General features: G+C 34.7%; 1 pseudogene; it reads left to right on the plus strand.

Moving 5' to 3' along the window:
* The first annotated feature begins 317 nt into the window (after positions 1-317).
* On the plus strand, positions 318-846 carry LOC122743875 (annotated as a pseudogene).
* Positions 847-11,108: the final 10,262 nt, after the last annotated feature.

Raw genomic sequence — 11,108 nt, forward strand, 5'->3', positions numbered from 1 at the left:
CATTAAATATTTTTATGTATATAGGGACTTTCTTCTAACAATGACTTCCTTGACATCTATGCCTAGTAGTGACATTTCTAGCTCAAAGGGTTTGGGTCACTTCATTTGAATTAATTCCAATTTGCTTTCCAAAATGGTTATACCAATTCACAGCTCTACCAGCAATGCATTAGTATGCCTACCTTTCCGCAAACTCTATAATCATCCTTTGATTTGGGGTGGGGGGAGGTTGGGGAGAGTTTTAGAATTGAAAATCCCCTTTTCTTCCCTCCTCTTTATAGGATATTTAAATAAGGAGGGACCCGGCCTTAGCGCTGCCAGCTTGCCCGCCGGGGCTCCAGGGATACAGAACAATGCCTTCAATTAAGTTGCAGAGCTCCGATGGAGAGATATTTGAAGTTGATGTTGAAATTGCAAAGCAGTCTGTAACTATCAAGACCATGTTGGAAGATCTGGGAATGGATGATGAAGGGAATGAGATCCAGTTCCACTACCAAATGTTAATACAGCAATTTAAAAAAAGGTAATTCAGTGTTGCACCCACCACAAGGATGATCCTCCTCCTCCTCCTGAAGATGATGAGAACAAAGAAAAGCAAACAGATGATATTCCTGTTTGGGCCAAGAATTCCTCAAAGTTGACCAAGGAACCCTTTTTGAACTTATTCTGGCTGCAAACTACTTAGACGTTAAAAGTTTGCTTGATGTCACACGCAAGACTGTTGCAAATATGATCAAGTGAAAAACTCCAGAAGAGATTCGCAAAACATTCAATATCAAGAATGACTTCATTGAAGAGGAAGAAGCCCAGGTATGCAAAGAGAGACAGTGGTGTGAAAAAAAGTGAAACTTTGTGCCTGTTGACACTGTAACACTGTAAGGATCGTTCCAAATAACTAGTTGCACTGCTCTGTTTATAATTGTTAATATTAGATAAATGCAGCAGCAAATCTGTTGTATTAGCAGGATATCGATCATTCCCATTGCATGTGTAGTGTTTTTTGAGTCCAGAGTCTAATCCTGTGGCTGTTTAAACCAGTATAATCAAAAGTCTTTTTACTTTGGTCTAAATAAAACTGAAACTGTGTGGGTTCTGTATGGAAAGTGGCACTTTTGGCTTTCCTTTTCTTATTTTGTAAAGCAGTTTGTCCAGTTATTGTCCGGCTTTAAACTTTTAGTTTTCTTGCTATCTGACTTGCCCTTTAAGGAACTTTGCATTATAAATAAAACCACTTGCAAAAGTTTTCCACGATAGAATTAAATAAGGTGGGGGGCAAAAAACAAACAAAAAATTAACCAAAGCTATTCTCTTCCTTTAGGAAGCTTGCAGCAATGTTTGTTACTGAAAATACTGCCAATACCTAGCAGGACCTGTTGCTAAAGTGGCCCACAAATACTAGTGAATACCTGGTGAGTGGGGAGGAAGCTATTGGTTATAGCATCTAATTTGTCAGAAGCCTCAGAGAAGAAAACATGATTTTACTTCACACTTGTGAAAGGAAATTCAACTGGATTCCCATCATCCAGAACTCTGATTCTGTTTTCCTTCCTCTAAAACCTCCAAGTTGTAGGACAGCTGACTTAGTTTGAGTTGGGTGAAAAGTCAGACTGACCAAATGGAGTCTGTAGACATTGTTTATATAGTCAAAGAAATTCATCTGACTGACAAAGACAATTCGATGAATGTATATGGAAATACCCCTTAGCCCCATGGAAATTAAAAAGGGAAAATGAGCATCAAAATTCCGTAAGTCATGAGCAGGGGAGAGCTGGCATTATCTATTAAAAGAACCCCTCATGTAGAGAAACATAATAGAGACCCTCCAATGACATACTTAAGTCATTTGAGGTGAGAATTTGTCTATTCTTGTAAAATGAGTTCTACATATAATAAGAGTCTCTCTGAAAATCCCTGAGTCCAAGAGTTCTGGGAAGGTAAAGCATACCAAAACACAGAAGATGGAGGCAAGTTGACTCCTAAGCACCTATTGATCAAATTCATTGCTTAGCTCTATGGTGGCCCATAGGCTCCAGTTTCCCAAGGACCCATGGCCATTTCTCCAAAAGAGCTTTGTCATGGCTCAGAGCTACTTGCAGAGAAAGCAAGTGAACTGAAGTCTGTGGCTAGTCAGAACAGAGAGTAAACAGCTTCTGATTGCCACTATGCCCATAATCCCTTTGCTGGTAAACATGACTCCCCACACCACCACCCATTCCGCAATTTTTCTTTGAGATTCAACTGAATGCTGGCCCTGACTCCAATGTTAAGAGATTTGTGGCAATTGCATGATGTATGAGGTGCCATTTGTAAAAATATTATTTAGTGTAAAACATGATGTTTTTTTCTGTTGATTTACAAGTTGGATTTATAAATCTGCACTTCTCACAGTTTGAGTTATATATCTTGCCTCTGATTTATAAAACTTACCAGTAAATCTTCCCAGCTAAGTTTTGATTCAGAAATCATTATTTTAAAAATTAGATTTAGTTAAAAAAACATTCAGCTGCTTTATAAGGTAGGCAATGGATTTACTTACCCCCCCCCCCAGCAATTGGCATTTACAAATCCTACAAGAGATTCACAAATCGTGTTGAGGAATTCCTAAATAAAATGCTTTGATTTAAGGAACCTTCCTTTACACTTTGGATACAGCTGACTGATTTACACAACTGGAGCAATACAATAATCATCTACTTTATAAAATCCTACTTTTGCTCTAACTCCAGACCCTGATTTATAAAACCTGATTAAGTTTCCTGTAATGTGACCCAATAACCAAAATGCCAGTCCCCCTCCCCCAATCTTACTCAGGAGGAAATACTTTGGGGAAATCTCAGGAATCCAAGTAATGGGGGGACAGCTAGGTGGCACAGTGGATAAAGCACTGGCCCTGGATTCAGGAGGACCTGAGTTCAAACTCGGCCTCAGACATTTGACACTTACTAGCTGTGTGACCATGGGCAAATCACTTAACCCTCATTGCCCCACAAAAACAAAAAACAAACAAGTAATGGTTGGAACCTCAAAACTCTCTAGAAATTTGGAGCAAGTACTGTCTTTCTCATGAGTTATTCTTTGTGATCTGTCTTATCTATCCTCAACTTGAAGAAAAGACCTGTGATCATAAGCAATATTGAACACCTTCATCTGGAAAGTTATTCAGTAAATACACATGGTCAAAATGAAGGAAAGATAATAAGACTAAAGAAAGTTTAAGAGTGAAAAGGAGGAGAATGAAGGTCACATCAAGTAAACTGATCCACATTTATTAAGTGCCTACTATGTACCAGGAACTATGCTAAGGTCTGGGAATAAGGACCTTATCCCCAAGACTCAAGAAACTCACAAGCTAATAAAGGAAACTACATACATATAACTACATACAAATAGTTATGTACAGAATACACCTGGGCATTGAGAGAGACAGACAGACAGACAGAGACAGAGAGATGGATGAATGGATGGAGAGAGAGAGACAGAGACAAAGACAGAGACATAGGGAAATAACTAAAAGAATTGGTTTCCTTTTTAATCATATTAAATTCTATGCATTTAAAAACTTCAAAGAAGGAGCCCATAGTCTTCACCAGACTACCAAAGAAGTACATGACCCTCTCCAAGATGTTTTAATACATACACATTGCTTTTCTCAAAACAAGCCTATGAGATAGGGAGCTCAAGTGTCTTTATCCAATTTTTCAAATTTGGAAACAGGTTCAGGGAGTGGAAATGAATCAGTAACATACCAAGTAAATTTCAGAGCTAAGATTCCAAAACAGGTTTCTCCTGACTCCAAGGCCAGTGTTCTGTCCACTATGTCACAAATGCCCTAAACATCTAGAATATAACTTTTGGGCATTGCCAATATGGAAATTGGTTTTAATTACTAATAGCATCATACACACAATTTTCAAGTGAGGTTGTTTTTGTCAACTGAATTATCTTGATAATTACTCATTTTAATATTTTGCTGTGGAGAGGTGCTTCAGAACAATCTAGTGAGCCTCAACATGTTAGGACAACCAATCAGAAACTTCAGTCCAAAGATTTCATTCATTCATGCATTCATTCATTTGTCTGGGTTCATGCCACTCTTGGGCAGGTGTTAGATATCATTTAATTAGCATGAGTCAAACAAACAATAGCTGAGAAATGAGAAACCCTTCAGTCAACTCTTCTCTTCCATATAGTCTCCCACAAATTTCCTGTCTCCTACAACAGGTGGCCTTCTAGAGGCAGGAATTCCAAAAACATTGAAGTCCTGATAGGGAGGGAAGAAACAGGAAAAAACATTTAAAAATAGAAGTAAAACAATAGGATATTTACCGTTTTAAATTTTGGCTTGAACATGACATCCAAAATATTCCCCACAGCCTTTAAACATTTATCAGGCTTTATGTAAGGCATTGGTAACCACAAAAACATGCTCCCTAAAGACCATGGGAAGAGAGAGAAGAGGCCCATGCCCTGAGAGTGTGGGACATCCCTAGAAATTTTTCTAGCACTCATTTCTCTCTTTCCATTATTCCCTGAGGAGAAGCAAAAAACAAAACAAAACCCAATAACACAAGAAGAAAATATGCTCATGTTGCAAGCAAAACAATGCTGATCTTAAAGAAAGCATGTGTAGAGACAACCTAAGGATCATTGGTCTCATATGTCTCCCAGAAGAACACAACAGTACAAAAAACCTGAACACCATAATTCAGGAAAATAATAGACGAGAACTGCCCAGAACTTCTGTACATAGAAAATTAAATACCAGTTGAAAGAATCCATATATTATCCCCAGAAGAAGAAATAAAGGGGGGGTGGAAAACTCCAAGACACAGAGTCTAAATTTAACAGTTCAGTTCCAAGTCCTGCAAGGGATCAGGAAAACAAGTTTCAAATATAAAGGGAAAGAAATTTGAATAACGTTAAGACTATTCTGCACCCATCAGAAAGGATAGAAGGGGATAGAACATTCTGTTTTGAAGAGCAACGGAGTTCAAAATATAGTCCAGGATGATTTATCCAATCTAAACTTAAACAAAATCTAAAAAGATGAATTTTCAATATTAAATAAGAGTTTGAAACATTTTTAGAAAGAAACCAGAACTGAGGAGATTATTTGTCTCTCAAACACCACAAACAACAGAAATGCAGGAAGAGTGAATAAATATAGCAGGCAAGGACAGTAACACTAACAGAGAGACAACAGAGAGACGATTGAAAGACTTTTTTCTAAATGCTTCCAAGGAGACAGAGGTAAAGGCAAAAGTCCCATGATGGTAACAGTGAAGAAGCAGGTCTGGGGCATTATGGACAAAGCCTGGTGACACTCTGCTTACAGGTGAATCAGTGTTGTTTGTGGGACTACATTATAACATGGGTGGGTCATCAATGAGAGGAGGGGATAAGGAGGATAAAAAAGAATATGTAATATGCTGGGGTTAAATCAAAGCCTGTCAATGAGGAGAAGGTGATCTTTTTGATCTCAGACAGAGAAAAGCCTGAAAGGGAATGAATAAGGGAAGGGGGAGAAAGAATCAAAATGGAGGCCTTGCTTGGGTGGTAGAAGTGGATTTTATTGATGAATGCTCCTATGGGGGAAAAGAGATGTTCTATAAAGGGAAAGTCTGAGGGATTTTGGTGCTTTAAAACTCTACCTGTCATACCTTTGTATGGGGAGAGTGGGGGTTAGAAGTCCTGGGGGCAACTGACATCTGGGGGAGTGAGAGAGAACATGGACTCAGGAAAAAGATTTTGAGGCAAATGGGGGAAAAGGTAACTAGTCGGGGGTATACATCAATTCTTGGCTACATAATCAGGGCTGTAATATGAGAAAAATAATACTATGGGGTAGTGACCTCTGACACCAGCAATAATTAGCATTGTTCTGGGAGTGAGCCATAATGGAATAGGGAAATCCACAGAGCAAACTCTATAAGGCAGTGGCAGAAACTGCCTAAAGAGAAAAGACTAAAAGGGATACTTTAGAAATTTTGATTGCACGAGGAATACATAGAATAGAGAGATAACAGACAATTATAGAGGTTTTGAATAAGAGAATGAAAACCTATAGTAGACAAAAAGAGAGGATAGAAAATGAAGTAAAAGAAATCCTTTTTGGAAAGGGGCACACACTCGAAGAAATTTTTAAAACTAATGAGCAGGACTAGTTGAAGGAGACGAGAGGAAGGAGGAATCTATTTGGCTAACTGAGAAGGGAAAAGGGGGGGCATAGGGAGAATTATAATACTAGATAAAAACAGGAGAAAAATAAGTAATATTTAAAATCCCAAAGACAGAGGGGTAACAAATGAAAGAAGGTGATCAAGGATGAGGGGAGGAGAGGCAGTGGAAATAGAGCCAACTTTTAAAAAATATTATAATTGAAGGAAGATAATATTGTATTTGTGGCAGAAGAGGGGAAAACCATAACTTGAAAAATCTAACATTAGAGACAGATGGATAAAAATATAAACCTAATTCATAACTTTAAATGTGAATGGATTCAACAATCCAATAAAACAAAAGAGTGACAGATTGGATAAAAAAAAATCCTCCAATCTATTGCTTATAAGAAACGCATTTTAAAAAAACAAGACTTGCACAAAATAAAACTGAGGGTATGGAAAAAATTTACTATACATCAACCAAATCCAAAAAAAACATTAGTGGCAACCATACTATGTGATAAAGCAAAAACATTCAAGAAATAAAAAGGGATAAACAAGGAAACTACTTTATGTTGAAAGGAAGCATAGATAACAAACCAACAACCATAATAAACTCATATGCTCCAAATTCCTGGGAATCCAAATTCATAAAGGAAACATTATCTGAGCCATAAGTAAACAGTTAACACAATAGTGACAAGAGACTTCAATATCCCTTTCTCAGTTTTGGATAAATCTAAAATAAAGATAAATAAAAGGGAAAACATGGAACCAAACAAATTACTGAAAAATTAGACTTAAAAGGCTTATAGCATCTTCTAAATGGGGCTGCAAAAGAATATACATGTTTCTCAGCACCACAATAAACTTTTACAAAAATAGATCAGGTATCATGGAACAGAGATATTGATAACAAATTTTAAAAAGCAGAAATATTTAATACATTCTTTATAGACCATAACACAATAAAAATAGTAACCGGTTTATGAGACCACAAACAAAAGATATTGACCCTAATGAAGACTTAACAATAAAATCCTAAATAATGAGAGAATCAAAGAATAAATAATAGAAAGAAATAATAGGTGTAGAAAAGAAAATGATAATGATGAAATTGCATACCAAAATTTCTGGTAACCACCTAAAATAGTCCTGGGGGAAAAATTATCTCCTTACAGTCATATGTTAATGAGGTAGAAAAAAATGAATATGTATTTAATGAGCTGAATAGGCATTTAAACATTTAAAAATAAACATAAACTTAAAACAAGTTTAAAAGATGAGATATTAAAAATTAGAGGGGAAATAAATTGGAAGCAAACATTAAAATTATAAATAATATTAAATTATGGGCTTTTAAAAAACTAATAAAATTGACAAGCCCTTTGCTCACCTGATTAAAAAGAAGAGAGGAGAATAGCAAATCAATTAAATAGCAAATGAACAAAATGAAATCTCAACAAAACCAGAAGACATAAAAAGCACAATCAGGACATATTATGCATGTATATATGCTAGCAAAACTGAGAATACAAAAGAAATAGAGGAATATTTTCAAAAATATGAAATATCCAAACTATCAGAAGGCCAAATAGATTTCTTAAGCAACCTGAACTCAGAAAATTAAATAAAATAAAGAATAAAAGAACTACCAAAGAAAAAATCCCTGGTCCTGATGGATTCATAATTTTAAAGAACAGCTTGTACCTACACTTTACAAATTATTCTCAAAAATTCAGAAAGGAAGCACACTACCAGAATCTTCTTATGCAACAAATATAGCCCTAATACCTAAACCAGGAAAAGATAAAACATTGAAAGAAAACTATAGATTAATATCATTAATGGACTTTGACTCAAATTTTTAACAAAATCCTATCAGACTAGTGATTTATCCAATAAATCTTTTATTAAGATCAAGGGGAAAGGAAGTAAGAAATCATTAGGAAAGCAATCAACATAATTAATCATATTAAAAACTTAAATATCCAAAACCACATGATCATCTCAATAGATGAAAAAGACTTCCACAATGTACAACATTTTTATGCTAAAACCCTCACAAAGTATAGGCATAGAGAAACCCATTTAATATAAAAAGCATCTATCTAAAGCCAAAAGCAAGCATCATATGAAATGGGAATACACTAGAATCTTTTCCAATAAATATGGAAATGAAGCAACGAAGCCCACTCTTCCTAGTATTATTTGATATTCTAGAAATGCTAGCAACGGCAATAAGGCAAGAAAAAGAAACTAAAAACATAAATATAGGTAAAGAGGAGATTAAATGATGGCTTAATTGAAAAACCCTAGGGATAAATGTTGCAGGCTACAAAATAAATCCTCAAAAATCAACAGCATTTCTATGAAATGATAACAAATCAAAAAGGAACAATAATAGAAAGAGAAATCCCATTCCAGATAACTACAAAATCCATAAACTATCTGGAGATGAACATACCAGAGTACACAAAAGACTTACATAGATGCAGTTACATATTACTCTTCAAAAAAATAAATAATAACCTAATGGCTAGAGGAATATTCAGTGTCCATGGCTAGGTCGTGCCAATATAATAAAAATTATAATAGTACGAAAATTAATTTACATTTTAATGCTATGCTAATCAAATTATCAACAAGGTACTTTATAGAACTTGATAAAATAATAACAGCATTCATTTAGAAAATGAAAATATATAGATCAAGTGAAATGATGAAAATAAGTAGGGATAAAAGAATAATAGAACTTCCATAACTAAAAGTCTATTATAAAGCATCAGTGGTCAAAAACATTTAGTATTGGGAGGAAAAAGATAGATCAATGGAACAGACTAGACAAGAGAGAAACAGAAGCAAGAGAACTCACTAACCTAGTGTTTGATAAAGTGGAAAACATAAATTGCCTAGGGAAAAAAAAACTCCTTATTTGATAAAAAAACCTGTTGCAAAACTGTAAAGCAGTCTAGTAGAAATTAGACTTAGAGGCTTACCTTATACCACATCCTATAATGCATAATGGATATATGACCTTAATATTAAAGATCGCACTATAAAAATTAGAAGAGAAACAGATCATAGGCCTCTCACAGCTATGGTTAGGAGATGTAATCTTAAACAAACAAGAGATAGAAACAATTTAAGAAGACAAAATAAATAACAATGATTTCATGAAACTGCAAAGCTTCTGCACAAACAAAATTAACACACTTAGGAAAAAAGGGAAGTGGTCAGGTGGAGGGGGGAATTCTTTGTATCAAATTTCTCCAAGAAGGATTTAGTATGTAAAGATATTTAAGCAATTAATAATTTGATATGGCTAATATCCATTCTTCAATAGAGAGACTCCATTACTACCCTTCTACCATCAATAAGACTCAATGTATGCCAAAATATTTTAGCAGAACTTTCTGTGATAATAAAGAATTGGAAATAGAATAGATGTCCATCAGTTGGGGAATAGCTAAACAAACTTGGTACATTAGTATAATGACATATTACTATGGCACAAGAAATGAGTTGTGATATATACAGAGAAACATGAAAAGATCTGTATGAAGTGATAAAGGGTGAAGTGAGTAGACCAAAGAAAATAATATGCACAATAACTACAACAATGTAAATAGAAAAAACAAGTACATACCAAAAAAAATAATCAAAAGTAAATGAAACAAAATTATAAAGATCAAGCAGGAATTAAAGAAAGAGATATGAGAAGACATCTCCTCAAAGTCCACCCGTTCGTGGAGGTGGGAGGTCCACAGTTGTAAAACATTATACATATTTTTGGACTTTTTCTAGGTATTAATCAACTGCATTCATTTTTTTCCTTTCTAAAAAATACTTTGTTATATGAGATGTCTCTCAGGACAAGGGAAAAGGGAAAGGGAAAGGGATATTTGGTGTAACTATGATTACATAAGAAACAGAAAATATAAATAAAGGCTTATTTTTTTAAATAAAATCCTTCTTAGCCTGAAAAAAAAAGATTATGACTGAACTTAGCCAAACATATTCTTCCAAAAAGTTGAGAGTAGTCCAGTTGGAAGGTTGAATTTATGTATGTGTACATGGATATGTGTGTGTATGTATATGTATATATGTATGTATACATACACACCTATATACATATATAGGTATGTATACATATATATGTATATGTATACCTATATACATTTTTGTAAATTGTGCAAATTTTGTGAATTGATACACTGGTTATCTGAAACTATCTGAGATGCCAGAAGAGCATAGCAAGTTCCCTGACAAAGACCTCATTTCTCAAATATTTAGAGAACTGAGTTAAATTTATAAGAATATAAGTCATTCTCCAATTGATAAATGGTCAAATGATGTAAACTGGCAGTTTTCAGATAAAGAAATGAAAGCCATCTATAGACATATGGAAAAAATTCTCTAAATCACTATTGATTAGAGAAATACAAATTAAAACAACTCTGAGGTACCACTTCACACTTATCACATCAGCTAATATGACAACAAAGGAAAATAACAAGTATTGTAGGGGATATGGGAAAATTGAGACACTAATGCACTGTTAATGGAGTTGTGAACTGATCCAATCACTCTGGAGAACAATTTGAAACTATGCCCAAAGGGCTATAAAACTGCATAACCTTTGACTCAAAAATATGACTACTTGGTCTATAACCCAAAAAATTTTAAAGAGGAAAAGTGTCTATGTGTACAACAATATTTATAGAAGATCTTTTTGTAGTGACAAAGAATTGACAATTAAAGGGATGACCAACAACTGGGAATTAGCTGAACAATAATTGATTGAACAAATTGTGGTATAGGATTGACGTGGAATACTATTGTGCTATAAGAAATGATGAGCAGGATTCTTTCAGAAAACCTAGAAACACTTATATGAAGTAATGCAAAGTGAAATGAGTAGAACCAGGAGAACAATGTATACAG

The sequence above is a fragment of the Dromiciops gliroides genome, chromosome 2 (genome assembly GCF_019393635.1).
Source record: "Dromiciops gliroides isolate mDroGli1 chromosome 2, mDroGli1.pri, whole genome shotgun sequence".
Classification (NCBI taxonomy): domain Eukaryota; kingdom Metazoa; phylum Chordata; class Mammalia; order Microbiotheria; family Microbiotheriidae; genus Dromiciops; species Dromiciops gliroides.